This window comes from Bufo bufo, chromosome 4 (genome assembly GCF_905171765.1).
Source record: "Bufo bufo chromosome 4, aBufBuf1.1, whole genome shotgun sequence".
Classification (NCBI taxonomy): domain Eukaryota; kingdom Metazoa; phylum Chordata; class Amphibia; order Anura; family Bufonidae; genus Bufo; species Bufo bufo.
Window position 1 is genome coordinate 106,407,724 of NC_053392.1, and position 27,228 is coordinate 106,434,951.

Sequence of the window (27,228 nt, forward strand, 5' to 3'; positions counted from 1 at the left end):
GCACTTGTTGGCCCTTTTGCCTTCACTCCTGCGGTCCATCTCACCCCAAACCATCTCGATTGGGTTCAGGTCCGGTGACTGTGGAGGCCAGGTCATCTGGCGCAGCACCCCATCACTCTCCTTCATGGTCAAATAGCCCTTACTTTCAAAGTTTTCCCAATTTTTCGGCTGACTGACTGACCTTCATTTCTTAAAGTAATGATGGCCACTCGTTTTTCTTTACTTAGGGCTCTTTCACACTTGCGTTATTGTCTTCCGGCATAGAGTTCCGTCGTCGGGACTCTATGCCGGAAGAATACTGATCAGGATTATCCTAATGCATTCTGAATGGAGAGTAATCCGTTCAGGATGCATCAGGATGTCTTCAGTTCCGGTACGGAACGTTTTTTGGCCGGAGAAAATACCGCAGCATGCTGCGCTTTTTGCTCCGGCCAAAAATCCTGAAGACTTGCCGCAAGGCCGGATCCGGGATCAATGCCCATTGAAAGGCATTGATCCGGATCCGGCCTTAAGCTAAACGTCGTTTCGGCGCATTGCCGGATCCGACATTTAGCTTTTTCTGAATAGTTACCATGGCTACCGGGACGCTAAAGTCCTGACAGCCATGGTAAGTGTAGCGGGGAGCAGGGGAGCAGTGTACTTACCGTCCGTGCGGCTCCCCGGGCGCTCCAGAGTGACGTCAGGGCGCCCCAAGCGCATGGATCACGTGATCACATGGATCACGTCATCCATGCGCATGGGGCGCTCTGACGTCATTCTGGAGCGCCCGGGGAGCCGCACGGACTGTAAGTATACCGCTCCCCCGCTCCCCGCTCCTACTATGGCAACCAGGACTTTAATAGCGTCCTGGGTGCCATAGTAACACTGAAAGCATTTGGAAGACGGTTCCGTCTTCAAATGCTTTCAGTACACTTGCGTTGTTACGGATCCGGCAGGCACCTCCGGCAACGGAAGTGCATGCCGGATCCCAACAACGCAAGTGTGAAAGAGGCCTTAGCTGCTTTTTTCTTGCCATAATACAAATTCTAACAGTCTATTATGTAGGACTATCAGCTGTGTATCCACCTGACTTCTCCTCAACGCCACTGATGGTCCCAACCCCATTTATAATGCAAGAAATCCCACTTATTAAACCTGACAGGGCACACCTGTGATGTGAAAACCATTTCAGGGGACTACCTCTTGAAGCTCATCAAGAGAATGCCAAGAGTGTGCAAAGCAGTAATCAAGGCAAAAGGTGGCTACTTTGAAGAACCTAGAATATGACATTTTCAGTTGTTTCACACTTGTTTGTTATGTATATAATTCCACATGTGTTAATTCATAGTTTTGATGCCTTCAGTGTGAATCTACAATTTTCATAGTCGTGAAAATAAAGAAAACTCTTTGAATGAGAAGGTGTGTCCAAACTTTTGGTCTGTACTGTATACAGCCTTATTCTACATAATTAAAAAACTAATCTTTATTTCATGATGGAATAATTTTTTGGATGGTAATATATTTTCCTCAAAAAGCATTTTATATAAAAAAATATCTGATTTTAAATCGAAAATCAATTTTATTTATTTTTTATTTAAATCATTGATTTTTATTCACCCTGGGGTCAATCCTCTCCATACTGGTTCATTCTTGGTCAGCAGCACATCCCTGTTTACATCCGGCCTGCCACGACAACTGATTTTAGGTGCTGCATGAAAGATCTAGTCGTTCTGCGATTGATGGCACGTTTATGCAGGGCAAATATAAGAAACTGTTTCAGATTAACGTTGATCCCCGATAATTGTCCCGACCCTTGGACCATGTGAAAAGCCCTTAGGCCGCTGTATTCTTAGAGTCCTATCACACTGTTTGTGCTAGACGAGTGCCAATCAGCGATAAACTCCTCAATTAGCTTAGTTTCACACTAGCGCTGAAATGTTCTGAGAGAGAACAGCAGGCGGCCAGAGTTCATCGCATCCTGCATAGCCGTAACCTGCTGCAGCACCGCCAGTCTCCGTGGACCATAATAGGACCTGACAGGGATCCTCCCGGTTTCCGATATTAGTGCAAGCAGCAGTTTTTGTCTGGCTGAATCGCAGAGCTAATGCCTGACACAGGCCGTATCCTCGTCAGTATCCGGGCTAATCCAGATGGGATGAACTACAAGAACAGCCTGCTGCAACGTTTTAGCACTAGTGTGAAACTAGCCTCATCGCTAATTCGTATTGGTCTATCGCAATAGCGGAGGAACGATTCCTTTTTGTAGCAACATATTTCCCTTGGAAAGCATTAATGTAATTAGTGTAATTCAAGTTTGCTGCGTGATTTTCCCCCCCCCCCCCCCCTTTTATTGGAAGGATACACAACATAAATGTCGATGTTGCAAAAACGCCTTTTTTTTATTTATTTTTTAATGATGTTTGATCCATCATTGCCATTAAGTGTTGCAGCATCCTTACGCAGGCCCGTTATCATGATTGAGTCTTCCTATGAATGCTTGTTCCCAATAATTGGACCAAACAAAACTCAGATGGTGTAATAGGGCCTCTATCTAAGGTTCCGACCCCTAGATTTGCATCATCCTGCAGCACAATGCTGAAAAGGCCTGTACACGTAGATAAATGAATGGGGCATTTCAACATACTTTACCATTGACTTCCTTGGGGGATGAGCACTTTCAGAGGTGTTTGGCAGTGGCTTATAAATGAAGCGTGCAGACTGCCAATACGAGAGAGGATGGCGGTCAGGTACGTTCTGTGTATGAGCAGCTGTCACCTCATCTATTGGTATGTCATTTCTCCTTAAAGGCATCTGTCACCAGATTTATGAGCATTAATCCAGCAGACATGCAAATGTATTACTTTTAGACCCATTTCTTTGTGAGTTTTCTTGAACCATGTGCAACAGGGGTGGTGTCATTGCACCCAGAGGCTCCAGTTCCTGCCTGCTTTGCTGTGCCCTCACCACTAAGACTACCAGAATAGGCAATGAAAACCGAATTATGCCTGGTACTGAAGTGGTCCAGGAGTGCATTTGGCGCAAGCACTGTACAGAAATGTAGACCGCAGTCGTCTAGGACTTTGATATCGATGGCCTGTCTTTATATCTGATCCTAGGGGTCCAGCTGTCGGCACCACTGCTGTTTAACTGATTCAAGTGGCTGTGACCCTCCGAGTGCTGCATCCCCTCCATTGTTTATTAGACACGGGGCCTTACGTTTTGTAGAGCTGGCCTGGTATTGCAGTGAGCTGTGAATAATGCTGGAGCCCCTTCCCCCGACCCTTCAATCAGCTGATCAACGGTGTACTGGGAGTCCTAAAGATAGGCCGTCCTGCAAATCCCCTTCCCCTTTAAGCCTCATGCACATGGTTAGTCTTTCTTTGTGTGCCGCAGAGAATGGCGCCATAAGCGTTCCAGGGCTGCTGTATGACATCTAAGGCCACCTTCACACATTGCAGTTTATGTGCGGTTTTTCACCGCAGCGTATTACAGTACCAGCAAAGTATATGAGGTTCAGCAGATCTCATGTACACTTTGATTCTTTCTTTCCATGCGGAAATTGCCGTGCAGATCTGCAGAATGTCAATTATTGTTTGCTGTTTTAGGTGCGGATTTCACTGTATTCAAAGGGAGGGTGAGATCTGTGGCAAAGCCGCATCAAATCTGGACCAAAAACCACAAATCTCAAATCTGTGTGCATCTACCCTAAGGGTTTGTAGGTGCGTTACTGACCCATGCACCTGTGCGAGCACTACTGCAGCCCCCTACAATACCTAGCCATAAAACAGCCTTAGGGGCCCAATCACACAACGTTTTGCGGAACGGATGCAGACCCATTTATTTAAATGGAGCCGCATCCGTAGTTCCATTCTGCGGCACCTCAAAAAAGATAGACATAGAGCATGTTCTAATTGCGGACAAGAATAGGCATGGTAGCTGGTAGCCATGTTTTACGGATCTGCAATTTCCGTATGCGTTTTGCAGTCTGCACAGGTGGATTTAGACGGGCAGGTTATTGGGAACGAACGGTCCTGCGATTTCTCATTCCTGACAATCTGCTTGTGTGGAGGTGCGATTGATCGTACGATGAACGAGCGAAGCGCTCATTCATCGGGTGACCCTGTCATTCTCGCAGGCACCTAAACTATCGTTTCTGGGCAGCAGGTCGTGCGGTCTAAACCGCGATCTGCTGCCCAGAAATAATGCAGATGTATGAGGGTGAGCGACTGCTTGTCCTCATACTGTGGAGGAGATTGCTGCCTGTAAATACAGAGCTTCACCTCTACTGAGTGAGCAGCCGACTGTAGGGAAGGAGCATTTGCTTCCTGATAATCGGATGCTGCTCGGCGCGTGTAAATGCGCCTTTAGAGCGACTGTATAATCTCCATTTTCCTGAGGGTTGCATGATAAATGTCCTTGGATTGGGGGTTACATTTCACGTTAGAACTTGGAAAAGATCAAACATTTGGAATTTCCTATTTACACAATTTATGTTCTTGGAATTCAATAGAGAAAATAAACAGTGAGGAGCGGAGTGTTTTCCTTTAATTACTGAAGATGAGCGCGGACCTCGCTGCCTCCATGTGTCTCTTCTCATTACTCTGGATGCCGCCTGTTCTGAATTATATCTTCTGCAAGGTGTCCGCGTATAGAGTTCTTTATTAATCCTGCCCCGCTGCGGGGTCACGGACCAGTGCTGGTCCGACTGCTAGGATCATGGTCATGAGAACTGGGGCCCCGTCCCCCGAAACGAATGAAGCTACAGGTCAAGCATGTGCACTGCTGCTCCATAAATTTCTATGGGATTGCCGGATATAGCCGAGCAATTGTACTTGGCTATCTTCAGCAATCCTATAGAGAAGGCAAGGAGTGGCAGTGTTAATGCCTGACCTGCTGTGCCGTCCATTTTGGGAGACGGCACCCCCTTATTCTTGTGGTCCCAGCGGTCAGACCCCTGACGATCTAATAGTTAAAATGTTTGGGCCATTTCACACATTCATCCCATATGGCTTGGATATGCCACTAATGTCAGATAGGGGCAGGTCCCACCTCTGGGACCTGCCCCTATCTCTAGCATGAGGTCCCCAAAGTGAACATGGGCGTATTGCGCAAGAGCGGCTACCTCTTCATTTACCCCTATGGGAGTTCCGGAAATAGCGAGCCAGTGTTTGGCTATTTGACACTCCCATAAAAGTGAAATTAGGGTGGCAGCCCTTGCGCAGTACGCCCTTGTTCACTTTGGGGACCTCGTTTTAGAGGACCTCTGGGACCTGCCCCTATCTGACATTAGTGGCATATGCAAACCATATGGGACGAATGTGTGAAATGGCCCAAACCTTTTAACTATTAGATCGGCAGGGGTCTGACCGCTGGGACCACAAGCATGAGGGGGTGCTTTCACTTCTGTGGGAGTTACAAGAACAGCCAAGTAGGTTTGCCTGCTGGGAGTTGTAGTTTCACAGCAGCTGGAGTGCCGAAGGTTGCTGATCACTGTCCTAGTGATATGCCACCAATGTGTGAGATGTGCCAACCCCTCTAACCCCTATCCTACAGGTAGGGATTAACATAGTCTGTGCTAATGTGCCGTTCAGTATTCGGCGCAGGCGTGGTCCCCCCCCGCTCCTAGAGGCTAATTAGCATATTATAAAAGTTAGATTTCTGGCGTAACGGGGGCATAGATAAAAGTAGGAATAGGCTAGTTGGGTTTAGCTGACATTAGCACAATTAATAGGGTTAATTCTGGTGACAGAATCCTTTTAAGTGATAAATATGCAGACAGTTATGGGAAGAAGGGGGACATGACCGTTTACAGATCAAATTATCATTGCAGATTCTCAGTAAAAGCAGCAAACTGATGTTGTCATCCCATCAATTTTTTGGTATAAATCCCATCTGAAATATTATATCCTCATTTATAATTTCTCTGTTTTAATTACCCTCACCGAAGCCAAGTGCAAATTCTGTTGCTGACAAATATTTGGGAAGTTCATAAAATTGTCTACGTAACGGATTGCGATTTTGCAGGATGTTTAGCTTTTCTTTCATACTGTATTGACCTCAGTTAGGGGAATGAAGTGACATAAAAACCCATAAAAAAAAACTAAACAACCCAATTATCCATATGGCCTGGTCACATGTGGATGAGATCATCGGTTTCCCTTCTTCCCATCTGGGAAGTGACTTTACAGTTCCACCCATGCCTTTTAAGTTTTAGTAAATGCGTCCCCTAATATAACCATTCTGGAAGCTCTTTTCTTAGAACTCTGATACATTCCTCTGTTATTCCTATTGGAAACGTATGAATAGAATGAATCTCATTTATTAACCAGAAATGTGCCTATATTAGGTGTATTTCTGGTGCAGAGTGCGGCACAAAGGTCCTTTGCGCCGCAATCTTCGACTTCTTCTTTGTCTTAAAAAAAAATTAAAAATCTGTATTTTTCGTTTTCTTTTTTAAATGTAGCAGCAATGTATGCATTTTGAAGTTATAACTTTTTCTTCTTGAAGTGGTGACTATTTTAATAAGTTCTAGACTTCACGGGAGTAGCGGCGCCCAAAGAGCCTGTTTTTTCTTTTACACATTATTGCGCTGTGACAGGGCAGGCTGGTAGTTCTTTCTTACCAATAGTTGATCATATACTGGTTCTCTCCACAGATGGGTTTCCAGTGCGCCTAGATAACGGAGGAGCCTCTCTTCATACCGATCACCTCTTCTTACCATTACGGTAACATATATTATTTATTATTATTATTATTATTATTATATATTATTTTTTTTATATATATATTTTTTTTAAGCTTTTTGTAAAATCATATGGGATTTTCTGAGACTAAAGTATAGCTGGCAAATCCTTGGAATAGGCCAGTGTCAGATCGGTGCTCATCTGACGCCTCCACTGATCACCACCATGCCCAAGCTCCATGTCCCTTGTTTTTCTAGTGCTGTCCAACCCTTTCAAATCCCCACCCCACCAGCAGTCTGATTGCAGGGTGCTGATGGGTGTAATAAAGACTCCCGAAACTGCCATCATTATCTGAGGCCCTGCCCGACAGGCATAATACAATGCAATATAGAAGTATTGCAGTTTATTGTATGAGTGATTAGAAGATCACAAATGGAAGTTGATGAAGGGTAAAGAGTTTTTGTGGAAAAAAAGATCAAACTAAAAATGCCTTTTTCCTTACAAAGCCCCCTATTATTGGAAAAAAAAAGATTGGTATTGCTGTGTCCATAACAATCCAACCTCAAAAATGATCACATTATTTAAAAGGGGTTGTCTCGCTTAATCAAATGGCATTTATCAATCCATCCCATGATGCATTGCTCATATCCAGGGGTTACGACCACCCTGCAATCCAGCAGCGGTTGTCGTGCTTGCACATATTGGAAAAAAGTGCCAACCTCTCTGGTGGCCGAGACCGCGGGAACACACATAGGCCTTCGCTTTTTCCTATAGTGTGCAAGCATGGCCACCACTGCTGGTTTGCAAGGTGGCCAAAACCTCTGGATGTGAGCAGTGTATAATGTGATGGAAAAATGAATCCAGCCAGCAAAGAAGGCAATATGGAGAATCACAATACATTAGTAAAGTGGTTGTCCGCCCTTTTTCTTACTGATCTATCCTTTTTGGATAGGTCATCGGCATCTGATTGGTAGGCTTCTGACAACCTAGGACCCCCACCGATTTAGCGCTTTCTGAAGGCAGCGGCGCTTGGAGTAGCACCGCGGCCTTCTCTCTGCAAACCAAGCACAGATCCGTACATTGTATAGTGGCTGTGCATGGTATTGGAGGTCAACCCCATTCACTTCTATGGGACTGAGCTGCGCCCAGGCCACATGACAGTCGGGACGTCACTGGCCTCCAGGAAGGCTGCTGCCTTCTCAAACAGCTGATCGGTGGGGAACCTCCGCCAATCAGATGAGGGTAGGTCATCAGTTAGAAAAAGGCAGACACCCCCTTTTACTTTGTCTACATAATAAATGGCATTTGCTGAACTGAGGCAACCTCTTTAGGCTACATGTACACGACCGTATGTGTTTTGCGGTCCGCAAATTTTTTGCGGATCCATTGTAACAATGCCTAAAACAGACACGAATAGGACATGTTCTATTTTTTTTTTTTGCGGGGCTACGGAACGGACATACTGATGTGGATAGCACACGGTGTGCTGTAGCATTTTTTGCGGACCATTTGAAATGAATGGGTCCGCATCCTATCCGCAAAAAAAAAAAAAAACGCAATGGACACGGAAACAAACAACGTTCGTGTGCATATAGCCTTAAGCTGCATATTGAATGGCATGTGGGCTGAAGATACGGTTGTGTGAATCGGGTGCCCCAAAATGGCATTTAAAATATCAACTGATCCAACAAAAAACAAGCCAAAAGATATGGCTACCAGAATGTCGTAACATAAAAAAATAAGTGTGCACCCCAGCATTGTGGGTTGAAATGGTGCTAGGATTACGTGCCCAATGTACCTCACGTGATCACGGAAGTGCCTGCCACAGAATTACATCGTGAGCACAGCGCTCACCCGGTAAGGAAAAATAAATTTGTCATCCTATTTTTGTAAAACTCCCCATTGTGGGTGAGAGATACTGTAAATATAACCGGATAACCCCTTTAAGCCCTTAGCGACCACCTGTACGCCTTTTTACGGAAGTCACTAAGGTGCCCGGTCTAAGTTCTGCATGGAGGCCTGGCGCTCACATGAGAGCAGCACTCCTGCTCTACCAGCCCAGACCATTTTAAAAGCAATCAAAGTGTTGTCTGTTAGGCTGCTTTCACACGGTTGTTGCGGGAAAAGGTGCAGGTGCGTTGCGGGAACATGCGCGATTTTTCCGCGCGAGTGCAACACATTGTTATGCGTTTTGCACGCGCGTGAGAAAAATCGTGCATGTTTGGTACCCGAACTTCTTCACAGAAGTTCGGGCTTGGGATCGGTGTTCTGTAGATTGTATTATTTTCCCTTATAGCATGGTTATAAGGGAAAATAATAGCATTCTGAATACAGAATGCGAAGTAAAATAGGGCTGGAGGGGTTAAAAAAAACAAAAAAAAAAAAACATTTAACTCACCTTAATCCACTTGTTTGCTCAGCTGGCATCTCTTCTGTCTTTAACTGTGAGCAATAGGGCCTTTGATGATGGATCATGTGATGAGCGTAGTGACGTCATCAAAGGTCCTATTGCTCACAGTTAAAGACAGAAGAGATGGCGGCTGCGCGAACAAGTGGATTAAGGTGAGTTAAATGTTTTTTTTGTTTTTTTTTTAACCCCTCCAGCCCTATTTTACTTCGCATTTTAATTTATTTTAACCCCTCCAGCGCCAGTTTACTATGCATTCTGTATTCAGAATGCTATTATTTTCCCTTATAACCATGTTATAAGGGGAAATAATAATGATCGGGTGCCCATCCCGATCGTCACCTAGCAACCGTGCGTGAAAATCGCACTGCATCCGCACTTGCTTGCGGATGCTTGCGATTTTCACGCAACCCCATTCACTTCTATGGGGCCTGCGTTGCGTGAAAAACGCAGAATATAGAACATGCTGCGATTTTCACGCAACGCACAAGTGATGCGTGAAAATCACCGCTCGTGTGCACAGCCCCATAGAAATGAATGGGTCGGGATTCAGTGCGGGTGCAATGCGTTCACCTCACGCATCGCATCCGCGCGGAATACTCGCCCGTGTGAAAGGGGCCTTAGAGTCCCAATGTGGGAAAATTAAAGGGGACCTTTCATTGGTTTGTACTTTGTAGTAAGTGAGTCAAATATCTGTACCTGTTTTGCCACCCTGCCTGTTTTTTTTAAAATAGCGCACCTGCGACCCGTTATGGCTCCTTGCAAATTTTGCGCTCAGTATACTAATACTGAGCATCAGAGCAATGGGGAGGAGAGACAGTCTTTCTCTATGGGCATCTCCTTCTCCCCTGGCTGTAGCGCTGTCCAATCGCAGCACAGAGCGTCACAGCTGTGGGAGTTTTTTTTTCTCCCTGGCTGTGATGCTCTGCACTGCGATTGGACAGCGCTACAGCCAGGGGAGAAGGAGACACCCACAAAGACTGCGTCTCCTCCCCATTGCTCCGATAGCATATTGAGCTCGAAATTTGCGGGGGGCCATAACAGGTCGCAGGAGCTCTATTTAAAAATAAAATAAAAAATCAGGGTGGCAGCACAGCGGGGGGCACCCCGCAGGTACAGATATTTATCTCACTTACTACAAACCAAAGAAGGGTCCTCTTTAAGTGGTAAAAAAAAAAATAAAAAAATTATTAAATAAAAAAAATTCCAGTAAAAAAAGTTTTTTGTTTTTTTTTCATTGAAAATACAAAAAATAGCAAAAAAAAACAACTCTAGATCTTTGGTATCGCCGCATCCGTGATGACCTGCACTAAATAAATATCATGTAAATTATCCTCTACAGTTAACACCGTAAAAAAAAATAAAAAAATACAGAATTGCTAATTTATTCTTAGTTGCCACCAAAAAACTTAACAAGTGATCAAAAAGCATTTACTCCAAAATTATTCCAATGAAAACTGAGTCATCCTGCAGAAGTCAAGCCCTTACACAACTTCATAGAAAGAAAAATAAAAAAGTTATGGGTAATGGGAAGCGCCCCCCCCTTCCACGAAAGAGTTAGGCCTCATGCACACGGCCACTGCCATATTGCTGCCCTCAAACAAATTGTGGTCCCCAATGCAAGGAACGGCCGCAAAATTGCCGTGTGCCTGAGGCCTTAATAAAAGCTTTTAAAACTATAACTTGTCCCACAAAAAACAAGCCACGATACAGCGATGTAGACGGAAAAATAAAAAAAAAGTTATAGCTCTTGGAACGCAACAATGAAAAAAGGAAGAAAACCGCTTTGTCAGGAAGGCCCAAAACAGGCTGGTCACTAAAGGGTTTTGTTGGAAATGGAGCACTTTTGCGTCTCCAGGCCAAATTTTAAAGCATTGGACCCTTAGTCGGAGGTCTCGTGCCCAGACAGTTTTCAGGCAACATGCCCCTCCACCTTGGCAATACTGATCATCTGCAGAACCATGCCCTTTCCCCTTTATATTTTTTTTTTTTAGATCTTGTCGATAGTCTTCCCTGGATCATGTATTTTATTTTTTTATTTTTTTTTAGCTGCAGGAGGTCATGACCAGGTAGCAGATGATGTCAGGTCATAGGAATGATTGGAATGAATGTAGTTAGTTTTTTTTTTTTCCTCTCCAAATTTTCAGAAATTCTTTGGTTTTCTTCGGTTGCTGCACAGTGTCGACACTGTTTGCACAATCTTGCGTTCTTCCGGTGCAGAGTATGTAGGTGCACTATTGTGGTCTCTCAGACTATAATGTAGACCTTGTGCAAGGTCCACCCATCTGGAAGAACACTAGTGTTCAGGCATGGCTCCAGCGTTAACTCATTTTTGCTAGGCTCTAATGTAAAATTTGAGTTTTTCTGCTTCTTTTAAAAATATGGTTCATGTGGTAGTGAGTAATAGAAGAAGTTGTGGTAAAGTCCTCGCTTGCCTCCTTGATCTCGTCCCAGTGGCATTTCAGCCCTGAGCTGGACTCTGCTGACCTGAGGCCGACCGATTGCCAGGGGCCTGCTGCCAGACAATATCTTTGCTGACCTTGGAGACGGAACCAGTTGTTAGTCAGTCTGACCGTGCTTGCCCTCATCTCAGGGCTAATTAATTAAATGAAGTATTGTTTTTTTTTTTCTAAGTGCTTTGTATAGTTGCCTCCATACGGCCACAGTGGAATAATCTGATGTCCACAATATCTGGATCTTCTGTGGATAAATTCAACCTGAGGTCACCATAGGTTTCAGTTCAGTTGAAGCTGTAGTATAGTCTGGGTTTTGTGGCCATAATACATTTGGACAGTTGCCTAGAAACCAATCCTGCAGGTGATGAATGACTATGCTGGATCTCCATACTCCTGTGGAGCCCAATGTAGTCACCTCTACTGCTCAGTGATGGCCTCCTGCTTTTCTCACAGAAATATGTCTGTTGATTCTTATTGAAATGTTAAAGGGAATTGTGCCAAGTTTATAGATCTGCTCTGGATCAACTGCGGCCTTTGCACAGGGCACTTGATCTGTACCCAACAGCAGGAGATGGGGAATATACAGTACAGACCAAAAGTTTGGACACACCTGCTCATTCAAAGAGTTTTCTTTATTTTCATGACTATGAAGGCATCAAAACTATGAATTAATCCATGTGGAATTATATACATAACAAACAAGTGTGAAATAATTGAAAATATGTCATATTCTAGGTTCTTCAAAGTAGCCACCTTTTGCTTTGATTACTGCTTTGCACACTCTTGGCATTCTCTTGATGAGCTTCAAGAGGTAGTCCCCTGAAATGGTCTTCCAACAGTCTTGAAGGAGTTCCCAGAGATGCTTAGCACTTGTTGGCCCTTTTGCCTTCACTCTGCGGTCCAGCTCACCCCAAACCATCTCGATTAGGTTCAGGTCCGGTGACTGTGGAGGCCAGGTCATCTGGCGCAGCACCCCATCACTCTCCTTCATGGTCAAATAGCCCTTACTTTCAAAGTTTTCCCAATTTTTCGGCTGATTGACCTTCATTTCTTAAAGTAATGATGGCCACTCGTTTTTCTTAGCTGCTTTTTTCTTGCCATAATACAAATTCTAACAGTCTATTCAGTAGGACTATCAGCTGTGTATCCACCTGACTTCTCCTAAACGCCACTGATGGTCCCAACCCCATTTATAAGGCAAGAAATCCCACTTATTAAACCTGACAGGGCACACCTGTGAAGTGAAGACCATTTCAGGGGACTACCTCTTGAAGCTCATCAAGAGAATGCCAAGAGTGTGCAAAGCAGTAATCAAAGCAAAAGGTGGCTACTTTGAAGAACCTAGAATATGACATATTTTCAGTTGTTTCACACTTGTTTGTTATGTATATAATTCCACCTGTGTTATCTCATAGTTTTGATGCCTTCATAGTCATGAAAATAAAGAAAACTCTTTGAATGACAAGGTGTGTCCAAACTTTTGGTCTGTACTGTACCTGTCAGGAGCAGTGTTCCCTCTAAGCCTTGGCAGCTGCTGAGCGGGGTCGGCTCAGAGCTGGGCACAGCGCCATCAAAGGTGGGCGATAGGAAAACCTAAGATAATTGTCACTTCAAAGAGCATACAAACCTCTGCGCCATCCCATACAATACAGTATAAGGCTCCATTCACACGTCCGCAAAATGTGTCCGCATCCTTTCCGCAATTTTGTGGAAAGGGTGCGGACCCATTCATTCTCTATGTGGACTGAATGTGCTGTCCGCATCCACATTTGCGGATCTGCACTTCCGCATCCGTGCTTCCGTTTCCGCAAAAAAATAAAACATGTCCTATACTTGTCCGCAATTGCGGACAAGAACAGGCATATTCTATTATGTCGGCAATGTGCGGTCCGCAAAATGCGGAACACACATTGCCGCTTTCCGTGTTTTGCGGATCCGTGTCTCCGTGTATCCGCAAAACACATTGCGGATGTGTGAATGGAGCCTAACTCCTGCACCATCCCTTATAATATACAGTATAGTCCTCTGTGATCACTGGACATTGCTCTCCATATAAAAACCATACAGGGAAAAAAAATCTTTGATCCAGAGAACTTACATAGAAAAACTAATAACCAAGAGGCTAAACAAAACCCAGTTTCTGACCCTTATGTTAAAACATAACTTTCATTTGATTGCTCTAATACCTAAACACCTAAAGGAAAAAAATAATTAAAAAAACCTGCTGTTTCTCTAGATGACCTTATGTTAGTAGTGGTAATAGAGTCTCAAGGGTCTATAAAAGCAGCTACACTATTTTTACAAACCATTGAGACTCCAACACTACTATCAACATAAGGTCATCTAGAGAAACAGTATTTTTATTTCTTTTTTCTTTTCTATCTCTTTAGGTGTTAAAACATAACTTAAATTAGATTGCTCTAACACCTAAACACCTAAATGGGGAAAAAAAGAATTTTAAAAACCTGCTTTTTCTCTATTAACTCTACTATTAACATAAGGTCATCTAGAGTCTCAAAGGTCTGTAAAAATAGTGTAGCTGCTTTTATAGACCCTTGAGACTCTATTACCACTACTATCAACATAAGGTCATCTAAAGAAACAGCAGGTTTTTAAAATTATTTTTTTCCTTTATGTATTAAAGCAATCAAATGAAAGTTATGTTTTAACATAAGGGTCAGAACAAAACCGCACACAAAATGTCTCCTGCGGAGTGAAGAAAGACCTTGCTAAGTGCTAACCTGACACTGGCCAGGACGTCTAACTTATACATCTTCTTGTATATAGTGATATGGAGCATGCTGGTATAACTCGGGTATCGCCTGTATATAATTATAGATGTACAGCTGGTATAAGTAATACATCTTCTTGTATACAGTGATATGGAGCATGCTGGTATAACCTGGGTATATCCTGTATATAATTATAGATGTACAGCTGGTATAAGTAATACATCTTCTTGTATACAGTGATATGGACCATGCTGGTATAACCCAGGCATCTCCTGTTGTATATAGTTATATATGTTACTTTTCCCCCCATTTTCCTTGGCTGAGACAAGCAACATTGCCAATGCAAAGCCTGAAGGGAATGCAATGCTGTTCCAGAGAGACTCACTCTAGCCTCTCTAAGATGGCGGCGCCAACCAGTATCCCCTTGTTTTGCATTGGCGAGTCTGCTGTGATAAAACCTCCCCTTGCTTTCTTAGGTAACACAGACACAGCTCCTGCTGCCCACATGAAGGACTTGTCACTATCGGGCTCGGCCAGAGAGACTCCTTCACTTCACTCACTCTAGCCTATAGGATTAAAAATAACTAAGATTGTTGTGTTCTCCCCTACTACTGACATTCTACCGTCATTGATTGCTGAACTGGTCTCTCCTGGTATTTCTAGAGTGTGAACTCGTGACAAGAAGTGGAGAACAGCGGGGGACAATAGTGGCACTAGTAGTCTACTAGAGTTACTATTGTCCCCCGCTGTTCTCCACTTCTTGTCACGAGTTCACACTCTAGAAATACCAGGAGAGACCAGTTCAGCAATCAATGACGGTTTCTAGGATTTTACTTATTGTAGGTAGCCCGTAAGAGAAACTCAGCCTCACTCTAGCGTGGGCCTCTGGCCTGGCTCTAAGATGGAGGCGCCGCCGCCACTACCGCACCTTACTGCCTGCTGCTGCTCAGTCCTCCTCTTCCTGCAAAAAGGAGGAGGAGGCAGAAGTAGCAATACGTGGTAGCTGGTAGGCTGCGCCCCGCTGTGCTGAGCTGCACAAGACTACGAGGAGGACGTCGGCGCCGTCACGCAGATGAGTCTGACGGCAAGTGCTGGCATTTTGCCAGCAGCGTTAGCGAACTTAGCGGCGCTCTGTAGGCTGAGTGAGCGGGCATTATAAAATTGTGAGCAGGGCCACATTAATTGCTGCGCGGCCGTCCATCCGCGCAGCTTAGAGGGAACACTGGTCAGGAGTCTCGTCAGTAGAAGCCCCATGCAGTATAATGTCACCTTGGGCCTCAGCCGCCCCATGCAGTACAGGGATCTCAAGTCTCCCGGACGTTCAGGGACGGATGCATGCGGTTGTATTATCTGAACGGAAGTGTTTGTGCAGATCCATGACTGATCGGCACCAAACGTGAGTGTGAAAGTAGCCTAACTATTTATATGTAAAAATAAATACTTTGCAGTGTTCTCACTAGCAACTAGGCCTAATCATAGGTTGAGACTTCCTTTTCAACTAGTCATCTCATTATCCTCACAGGCAGAATTACTGTGACAGATATCACCTTTAGTATAGATGACACAGAACCCACCATTCACAATAGATTAGATAACAGTTTATCTGCTCCCTCCTGACCTCTGCACAGGTCGCAGAGCATGCCTACTCTCCCATAGAAGTCAATGAGGTCTCCTCCTGTGCATTGTGCCTGCTGTCAAAGTCCAGAAAATATTGACATATTTTAGGCCTAGTGGCTGCTGTCAAACCTGCAGGATATTTTTTGCGAAAACAAATATATACAGCCAGGTCCATAAATATTGGGACATCGACACAATTGTAACACTTTTGGCTCTATACACCACCACAATGGATTTGAAATGAAACAAACAAGATGTGCTTTACCTGCAGAGTGTCGGCTTTAATTTGAGGGTATTTACATCCAAATCAGGTGAACGGTGTAGGAATTACAACAGTTTGCATATGTGCCTCCCACTTGTTAATGGACCAAAAGTAATGGGACAATTGGCTTCTCGGCTGTTCCATGGCCAGATGTGTGTTATTCCCTCATTATCCCAATTACAATGAGCAGATAAAAGGTCCAGAGTTCATTTCAAGTGTGCTATTTGCATTTAGAATCTGTTGCTGTCAACTCTCAAGATGAGATCCAAAGAGCTGTCACTTTCAGTGAAGCAAGCCATCATTAGGCTGAAAAAACACAACAAACCCATCAGAGAGATAGCAAAAACATTAGGCCTGGCCAAAACAACTGTTTGGAACATTCTTAAAAAGAAGGAACGCATCGGTGAGCTCAGCAACACCAAAAGACCCGGAAGACCACGGAAAACAACTGTGGTGGATGACCGAAAAGTTCTTTCCCTGGTGAAGAAAACACCCTTCACAACAGTTGGCCAGATCAAGAACACTCTCCAGGAGGTAGGTGTATGTGTGTCAAAGTCAACAATCAAGAGAAGACTTCACCAGAGTGAATTCAGAGGGTTCACCACAAGATGTAAACCATTGGTAAGCCTCAAAAACAGGAAGGCCAGATTAGAGTTTGCCAAACGACATCTAAAAAAGCCTTCACAGTTCTGGAACAACATCCTATGGACAGATGAGACAAAGATCAATTTGTACCAGAGTGATGGGAAGAGAAGAGTAGAGTATGGAGAAGGAAAGGAACTGCTCATGATCCTAAGCATACCACCTCATCAGTGAAGCATGGTGGTGGTAGTGTCATGGCGTGGGCATGTATGGCTGCCAATGGAACTGGTTCTCTTGTATTTATTGATGATGTGACTGCTGACAAAAGCAGCAGGAGGAATTCTGAAGTGTTTTGGGCAATATTATCTGCTCATATTAAGCCAAATGCTTCAGAACTCATTGGACGGCGCTTCACAGTGCAGATGGACAATGACCCAAAGCATACTGCAAAAGCAACCAAAGAGTTTTAAGGGAAAGAAGTGGAATGTTATGTAATGGCCAAGTCAATCACCTGACCTGAATCCGATTGAGCATGCATTTCACTTGCTGAAGACAAAACTGAAGGGAAAATGCCCCAAGAACAAGCAGGAACTGAAGACAGTTGCAGTAGAGGCCTGGCAGAGCATCACCAGGGATGAAACCCAGCGTCTGGTGATGTCTGTGCGTTCCAGACTTCAGGCTGTAATTGACTGCAAAGGATTTGCAACCAAGTATTAAAAAGTGAAAGTTTGATTTATGATTATTATGTCCCATTACTTTTGGTCCATTAACAAGTGGGAGGCACATATGCAAACTGTTGTAATTCCTGCACCGTTTACCTGATTTGGATGTAAATACCCTCAAATTAAAGCTGACAGTCTGCAGTTAAAGCACATCTTGTTCGTTTCATTTTATATCCATTGTGGTGGTGTATAGAGCCAAAAATGTTAGAATTGTGACATGGAAAATGTAAAAAAAAAATCTAATTCTAACAATAGGTTTAACAAAAACCTTTAAACAATAGGGTATTTTCTGGTGACACTCCCTTTAAGGCTGGGGACACAGATACTATATGAAGGCTCACCATTCCTAAGTGGCAGTTATGTAACTTCTGAGTCCCATCCGGTCAGGAGTAGAATTAGTATTACCAGGGTGAGGTGAATATATTTCTTGTCTATATAATGGGAAGAATAATCTGTTGGTGGTCGGGTCTGTCACTGCTGGAGGAAGGAATCCAGGTCATGCCAGTTACTGAGTGATGTATTGTAGTACATGCAGGTGCACAGGGCAAGAGTTCACATTCTTTGCACCTGTCTTTCGGGTGCTGGTAATGCTGGCACGGGGTGGGGGATTCCTGTGGGTTAAACACTCGCCTCATTTTATATCTTACATCATGAAGTGTGATGTAGGCTCTTCCGCTGCCTTCTCACACAGCTAGCAGTATAAAAGTAAAATTAAAATGTGTTGATCTTTCTAATACAGTTGGTGTTTTAATTCTTAAAGGGCATCTCTCAGCAGGTTTGTCTCTATGACGCTGGCCGACCAGTTATATGTGCACTTGGCAGCTAAAGGCATCTGTGTTGGTCCCATGTACAGCCCGCATTGCTGAGAAAAGTGATGTTTTAATATATGCAAATGAAACTCTAGGAGCAATGGGGGCGTTGTCATTACACCTAGAGGTTCTGCTCTCTGAAACTGCTGCGCCCTCTGCACTTTGATTGAGGAGGCCAGGCAGTGTAAACATCACTGGAGATGGCGCGGCAGTTTCAGAGAGAGCAGAGCCTCTAGGTGTAATGACAACGCTCCCGTTGCTCCCATTGACTATGATGGTATCCGTCAAGCTTCCGATATGGTGGCCGTCATTCTGCCGGACAAACTAGCACAACATACTGCAGTATATTTACTGTAGTCCAGTGGTGGCGAACCGATGGCACGGGTGCCAGAGGCGGCACTCGGAGCCCTCTCTGTGGGCATCCAAGCCCTGGAAAAAGTCTATGGTGTACCAATATGCCTTCGACTTTCCCCGCCATTCATCAGCGCAGGGCTCACTATGAACAGCACAGGCAGCGCACTGAATGTAGGAAGGCTATTAAAACTAAATGATAACGTACATGGAAGATATACTTTACTGGACTGTAGTATTCAGGTTATATTGCTGTGGTTGCACTTTGGAATGAATAAGTGGTTTTGGGTTGCCGTTTGGGCACTCTGTCTCTAAAAGGTTCGCCATCACTGCCGTAGTCTGTAACAGAGCTTCCGCCACAGATGTGAACTTAGGATTAGTTTAGTCTTTTGGTTTTGCAGGATTCTTGATAGTCGTGAAGCTCTGCTCTGAAAATGAGTAGACTTATAGAGGGCTGTGGGTATACCTGGCTCTCGCCATTCTTTTTACAACCTGCTAGTCAGATCGACAGGCTTGGAAAATACGCTTGCATAACTTCTTAACGTAATACTTTAGCAGATTGACGGATATCGGAGTGGAATGTTCCTGTTGTCAAAGCTTACTTGCATCTAGCTCTAGCACAGCCCTAATATACCGGAGCTAAACCTGGGGGAGGGAGGAGGGGCCGGTGCGGTCACTGTACTCCGGCCTTCCGCTCACTCACTGCTTTATTGCTTAAACCTTTTATAATAACTTTAATTGACGTTCCTATCCCCAGCCCCATCTTACTTACTTACTAAATGTCCTGTAGCAGGCAGAGCCGGGCGGGCGGCCGGCCGTAACGCACTGACGTCACGTGCCTGCGCCGCCTACTTTATGACTGAAGTAGGCGGCGCGGGCACGTGACATCAGTGAGTTACGGCCGGCCGGCCGCCCTGCTCTGCCTGCTACAGGACATTTAGTAAGTAGTACAGATGGGGCTAGGGATTGGAACTTCAATTAAAGTTATTATTATAAAAGGTTTAAGCAATAAAGCAGTGAGTGAGCGGAAGGCTGGAGTACAGTGACCGCACCGGCCCCGCTGCATTTGCATGACAACGGCCCCTCCTCCCTCCCCCCTCCAGCTGATACATCACAGTCTGTAATGCAAAATGGCAGCATTCGCCCCATAAGACGCAGGGGCATTTTTCCCCCACTTTTGGGGGGTGGGAAAGTGCGTCTTATGGGGCGAAAAACACGCGTAATTGCATTGTCCCATACTTTTTATTGAATAGCTCAGGGGCCATGCAAAAATTTTTATTACATGCAATTACAAAAAAGTGTTCAGATCCAGGTGCTGGTTTGAAAAAAAGTATCTGTATAGAGCCACCTGCTGTTTGTTAGTTTCCTTACTTCTCTGTCCATCTCGCTCAGGCGGTCGCACATGCACAGTTAAGATATTCAACTGTCACCAGCCATATCTCTTGTTAGAAGCCTTGTCAGTTACAAGGAAAGAGCTGCAGCAGAAAGGGCATGCCCCCGGAGCTACCAGCCTGAAAAAAAACTAACCGAACAATTGGAGCAATGAATGGGGAGATCTCTGGATCCATGTGCGGTACATGGCTGGTTCTAGCTTTGTTAGAAGGAGATTGTTGTAAAAAATAAAAATCAGACATCATATGGTACATGACAATCATGGCATGACCCCTTTTAAGACAACTTATCCCCTGTCCATAAGCAGTGATGGCTAACCTCCGGCACTCCAGCTGTGGTGAAACTACAACTCCCAGCATGCTCCATTCATTTTTGTGGAGTTCTGAGAAAAGCCATGCAATTGTGCATCTTGGGAGTTGTAGTTTTACCACAGCTGGAGTGCCGAAGGTTAGCCATCACAAACATAGAGGATAAATGTCTAATGAGCTGCGGTCCAACCATTGGGGCTTTCCGTTTGAATGGAGCAGCAAACACGCTTGATTCAACCCTATGGGTCTGCTAAGATGGTCAAGTACGTGGCTATATCCAGCAGTCCCATAGAACTATGTGTGACCACTGCTGCATTCAAATGGGGGAGCCCCAGTGGTTGGACCCCTGCCGATCAGACTCTTATCCCGTATCCTGTGGAAATATAGGAAGAAGTGGTGGTCTGGGCCTACGCTGACGTCTGTAGTCATAGGTTAGCACAGCCTACGTTAATAATGTTACTCAGAAGCATGTGTTAAACCAGTCTTTTCCTAAGCTGCTGCAAGCTGTTGTGTACGGTCTCTTCCACATGTCAGTGGATCAGACGTGTGCAGTCCGTGGTCTCGTGGACAGTACACGTATCCATTGACTTTAATGTGTGTCCTTGCACATCTGTAGTTTTTCATGGACCGTTGGTCCATGGTGACGCCACATAAGCATGCCCTATTTTTGTCCATGATTACATATCCCTCATGAACATTAATAATCTATGAAAACCACAGATACAGCATGGATGCCATCCATGTTTGGTCTGTGGCCTTCACAGATCATTGCTAGAATATGGTCTGGAAATTAGTTTTCAGCCTATGTGCCACTTCCTGGTCTGTACAGATCACTTTTCAGCAGTCATTTCATTATCATTATAGGCAGGATTACAATGACTGATATTACCTATAAATCACATCTTCTCTACTCCCTCCTGACCTCTGCACAGGTCGCAGAGCATGCCTAGAAAACTCTCCCATATAAATAAATGAGGTCCCCTCCTGACCATTGTGGCTATGGCCCATGGTGGCTGCTGTAAAGCATATCTCTAAATGTTGTTAAGAACAGCTCAGACAAGATGGCCGGCCCCGTAATCCTCTTCCGGGACCAGAATTTAAAAAAAATCTGATTAAAAAAAAAAGGTTAGAAAAAAAGGATTTGTCGCTACCTGATTTTAACTGTCAGAAAACATTTTACACATTCCCTTTTAAGCGGAAGAAATTTTAATTAAATATAAAATTTGCCCTCCATATCGGCCACTTCTACGTCGGAAAAAGTGGAATAGGTGCTTTATAAATATGGTGCTCATTCTGGCCACAATATTTCTTGATGTATTTTTATTTACATCAAGATAATTGGCAAAAATATATTGAGAACTCTGCTCCCCTTCGATCACAAAGCTGGCTGCCTGCAGCCACCACTAGGGGGAGCTCAGTGCAAAGGAATTTACATAATTACCATGGAAGCTATAATCTCTTTTGTCTTTGCTCCCCCAAGTGGCAGCTGCATGAAAATGCAGTTTTTTCTTGTCTGAAAAGGAGGATTTCAGCTTTGGGCCCCCCCTCTCTCCAGGCCCTGTAGCAGTTGAGTGGTGTGTCTCCATTAAAAGTAGGCCACTGCCCTGAGTGATATGACGCTATTGTCTGTGATGAGCCAACCAATTCGATTTTTATTCCCAATGTCAGTAATGCTCCTTGGCTTTCATCCATGTGCTTTCGGTGTATGTTATGTCTCTCTTTTTCTTACATCTTTATTATTATTTTTTTTTTTTTAGGTGGTTCTCTGGATTTGGAAAACGGAAAGATTTTGATGTGGGGAAGGTATGCCGATTAATTCTATAGCTTCATTCTGAATGTACATAGAAGATCTATCTATTGGAGGGCACTCTGCTATCTGGTGCTGCATAGAATAATCTGATGCGTATTTATATAAAAATAAACATATTTTTATTATCAAAAATACAAATGATTATAAACCGTTGTCCATGCATAGAACTATATTGACCCTGTATGTTGGTTTGCAGGTTGGCAATAGTGTATATGCTGTGAGGGTGCAAATCTGCATTCAGTCTCTAAATTAGAGGGGATCAAGAAAAACAATTACTGTAATGAGATACTCGTAAGAAAACTAAAAATGGATCTCACTCTCCAATTTTTGGCCAGCAAAAAAGTAAAAATGAATAAATATCAAATGTCCACGATTTTCAGGCAAAAAATTGCAATCCTCCTTTTGTTGTTTTTGCAACTGACATCTAGTGGTCAAATAACCGGTCTAATATAGAAGTGATATTGAGTCTCTTCTTGTGTCTAGTTTATCTATAATCGTAGCCGTTATTTTGTGGCCACATAGATCATTTCATGTTATTGTTACAAACGCGCTGTGTACATTACCACTCTGTATGAGCGGGCCGCCTCTGTGTCCGGAATATAGCGGCGTAAAAATGACCGCTGGCTGGTGCAGCGTCCCACGTGGCGTTGACATGACTCTGCACCAGAGCGGTCATTTAAACTCTGCTATATTCTGGACACAGAGGCTCATACAGAGGGGTATGTTTTGGAATCTCCTTTTATGACACCCTTTCATAGAATATGTAATGGGGTAAATGAGATGTGTGGGATGCTCAGCAGACTTCATAGGATCCAGCACTGTCGGATTCAACCGTTCATGGGATCTGGGGGGATCCGCCCACTGTCAAGCATAAGTTCCGGGTTTCGGTCAGACAGAAACACTGTTTTTGCCCGCCCAACAGGCTGCAGGAACATCTCTGATGGAGATGTGAACTCGGCCTGAAAAGTGTTTAATGTGTTGGATTTCTTGGCCTTGTGCTGAATCCAAGTGTACAGTTGTGCTCAGATTGACTATTAGGCCTCGTTCACGTTTTCTTGTCCGTTTGACGTCCCTGGAAAATTTGCGTCAGGGATTTTTTTCACGGACCCCCTAGACTTCAACAGTCGTGTTTTGTCCGCATAACAGACCAAAGTAGTGCAGGTCTCCATGGTTTTTCCCCTGACCTATCATGAGTGGAAAAACCACTGATGTGAACAAACACCTTAAAGGAGTTACCTGAGACTAACCATTGCTCCCCCATATGCCGGGCCCCTCGCACTGAATCTACTTGGCTCCCCGCGCCGCTCCTGGTCCCCACACCGCCGCAGCTGCTTCTCCCCATTCGCAGATGAAAACATCCGGGAGGGGAGGACAACCTATGGTAGGCTGTGACAGGGACGAGCCTCCCTAGCGTCACCCCTGATGCCATTGGCTGCTCCCCCCCCGAACACTGGATGTTTTCATCCGTGCACGGTGAGAAGCAGCTGCGACGGTGCGGGGACCAGGAGCGGCGCGGGGAGCCAAGTAGATTCAGTGCGAGGGGCCCGGCATATGGGGGAGCAATGGTTAGTCTCGGATAACCACTTTAAAATCAATGGCTAAGTGTGCTGTCTGTGGAAAATACAGAAATACAATGCAGGTCTTAGGGTGGGGGGTACCCAACTATTTGTATGTTGTGAGCCACATTTAACTTTCAGGGATGGTCGGGGGCAACATCCCAACATCCCTACAGATTGAGTGAGCCAGCTCATTATATACTGGCATTTATATGTTTACGTGTCACTGTGCCTTTACTCTGTTAGAATGTACAGATTGCCGGGTTTTGATGACCGTGGCCTGAGCTGGCTTGCCTTAAAGGGGATGTCTCACTTCGGGAAATGGCATTTATCATGTAGAGAAAGTTAATCTAAGGCATAGTCCATACTGCCTCCTTTGCCGGCTGGATTAATTTTTCCATCACATTATACACTGCTCGTTTCCAGGGGTTATGGTCACCATTGCATCGAAGATATGAGGTGGCTGGGATGGGAGCTGCTGAGCATGCATGCTTATATGTGCGCTCCCACGGTCCCGGCCACCAGAGAGGCTGGCGCTTTTTCCTATAGTTTGCAAGCCTGACCACCGCTGCTGCATTACAGGGTGGTCGTAACCCCTGTGCATGAGAAGTGTATGATGTGATGGAAAAATGAATGAAGCTAGCAAAGGAGACAATATGGACAATCACAATCCATTAGTAGGTGCCTTTATATTAACTTTCTCGACATGATAAATGCCACTTGCTAAAGTGCGACTACCCCTTTAAGCCTTAAACCACTTTGCCATGCACAAATATATTGGGTCTCTAAGTAGCAAGCTTGAAATATTTTGCATTGCTCAACTAGATGTGGTCAAAGGTTTTTGCATCACACTTTCTACTTCCTTAGGTTTCTGGCCACAACTTTTCTCAGAATATAGTTAAGCAATTTGGAAAGCTGTACAGGAGAATGTGATAATTTGATCATTAAAGGGGTATTCCCATAACGGGCAATGGGGGCATATTATTCTACAACGAGAACGGAGCGGGGAGCGCTGTGGCTGGATAACCCCGGATTTCCCAGGGTCCGTCCACCACCAAGCTCTTCTCCCATAGAAGTCAATGGAAGCGCACTGCACACGCGCGGCCCCTGCTCCCATTCATTTCTAGGGGGTAGACTGAAATAGCTGATCCACCGCTCGACTATTTTCGGCAGCCCCATAGATATTAATAGAGGGCGGCTGCGCATGGGCAGTGTTCCCTCCGTTCATTTCCCTGCTCCGTTCTCATTGTAGGTTGCGGGTCCCAGAGGTGGGACCCGCACCTTTCAGACAATGGGGGCATATCCTAGCGATATGCCCCCATTGTCTGTGATGGGAATACCCCTTTAAGTAAACACCGCCGCTAATTGTGCCGTGTGCAACCTTAGAAATGACAAATACTTGAGTCTAGCTAATAGAGAAGTTGCATATTTGCTCTTTAAAAATATACTGTGCACCAGACACCTGTCCTACAAGTGAACACAATCCTTAAAGGGAGTTTGTGACCAAAACACTATGCCTCGTAGGGTTAGCTTGGCTCAATGTAATGATACTTAGCGATTTATTGTTTCATTCTGGAGAAAAAGTACTTTTAGTGCATATGCAAATAAAAAAGTGCACTGAGGGCGCGGGCCCAAATCACTCTGCACCTTGCTCTTCAATCAGATTTGTGCATAGTCGTCTCTCCTGGCCCTATTAATGAAGAGGAGTGAGGGGCTGGCAGAGGTAAGGTGGAAAACAAGGGTGCACAAAGTGGCTTGGGGCCACCTTCTGTGCACTTAACTGCTCATTTGCATACGGATCAAAAGTACTTTTTCACCATAATGAAGCAGTGGATCACTAAGTGAAAGGTATCATTACATCAGCTGAGCTAGACCTACAGGGCATTGGGCCTGGTTTAACACTGAATTTCCTGGTGACAGACTCCCTTTAAAGGCTATGGATACTTTTGAAAAGAAAAGGTAAGTGTATTGGGAAAGTCTTCAGTTTTCTCCGTCAGTCTGAATTCAATTACCTAGGATAGGGGATAACTAGCCGATTGCTGCGGGTCCAACAACTGGGACCCCCACTAATCATGAGAACGGGGGACCCGTTTCCCCATTCTGAAGGAGTGGCAAGTCGTTTGTGTGTGTGTGTGTGGCTGCTCCATTCATTCTCTGAGACCGCAGGAAACAGCAACACGCTCTACTCGCCTGTCGTGCTCCCTTACAGAATGAGTGGAGCGGCAGTGCACATCCACGACCTGCCGCTCCATCAGAACAGGGGAACGAGACCTATGCTCTCGTGATAAATGGGGTCCCAGCAATCGGACCCCTAGCGGTCAGCAAGTAATCTGGTCGGGTGCCTTGACTTGGACCCCCACTGATCTGATATTGATGACCTATTCTAAGGATAGGTCATCATTGTCAATTCCTAGAATAGCCTCTGTGACGAATACCACACCTCGTGCCCGCTTGACGTCAACTACGTCGAGCTCACGAAATGCGGTATTGTCCCCGGTTACCAAAAACCTGATGTTGCGCCCTCCAGAGAAGCAGGTAAGATCAGCTTGGTACAGTTTACCCACACACCTCCTGTCTACACGGGCAAAGAGGCAACAAGCTGAGGAAGCCTTTTCACTGCCGCAGTGAAAACAGTGCTGTCTCCGCCTGGGAAATCTGCCACCAGCTTCTCGTTTAATATAAGCCCGGTCCGCAAACGGGATTATATAGGGTGAGAAACCAACCCGCGGTAGCTTTTAACTAGGCCAAAACACAGACGTGGGGATTTGTGATTGAGATACAAGACAGCACAAGATTAAATTATATATTTAATCGCCGTAAGGGCACACTAGATTTAACACAATATACACAGAATATATACAGTGGTCTTAGGTTACAGATACAGATTATTTGGGTACAACAGGGTTAAGCAGAGTAAAAGTCAGTTACCGGGTAAGATGAAAGTTCCTTTTGGTTGTGAGATGTTCTTTGCTGGAGTCCACATGAAGGGCCGTGATCTCAGCTTGTTCCTGGGTCCCTCTAAACACATTACACGATGTGACCCTTCTTCAGAGAAAGACACGGCCGAATGCTGGCACAAGCCTTTTAACCTGTAGCCGACCCTTCCCCTCCCGGCCTCAGGGAGGGGTCCACTCCCCCTCTTCTGGGCTGGCAGCAAATGACCCACAAAACCCTTTAGGGTTCATGGCTCCAGACGATAGGGTTACAGGGAGATGGTTCTGGGACCAACTGACCTGCTTGGGTACCGGCTACAAGTAGAGTCCAACCCTGGTACCGTTATGTGGTTTCTATGGGGAGATATGGATATCTCCCTCCCCTGACCTCGCCCCATTAAACAAAGACCATGGGCACGTACATCGTGGCCAACGGGACACAAATATGTATCCGGTTTGCGCCTGCGATGGCCAGGCGATTCAGAATTCCTTATGAAAGGTAGGTGCCAACATGTCTGGGAGGTATCATTGATCCTGGGCAAGGGCTGATACCTCCTGCTGGGGGGTTTTCCTGCAGGATTTAGCTTGGCTCCAAACTGGTTGACTGAGGTGTGACCTTCTCCACCTGG

At 44.9% G+C, this 27,228-nt stretch overlaps 1 protein-coding gene across 1 annotated transcript in view; it reads left to right on the top strand.

The window, feature by feature from the left end:
* The window catches only part of NCK1 (NCK adaptor protein 1), a 122,244-nt gene that overhangs the window by 46,772 nt on the left and 48,244 nt on the right, over nucleotides 1-27,228 (top strand). The window contains exons 2-3 of the mRNA XM_040427613.1: nucleotides 6,635-6,704; nucleotides 22,058-22,103. The gene's annotated coding sequence lies outside the window, so the exon portion shown is untranslated. The remainder of the gene's footprint in view (nucleotides 1-6,634; nucleotides 6,705-22,057; nucleotides 22,104-27,228) is intronic.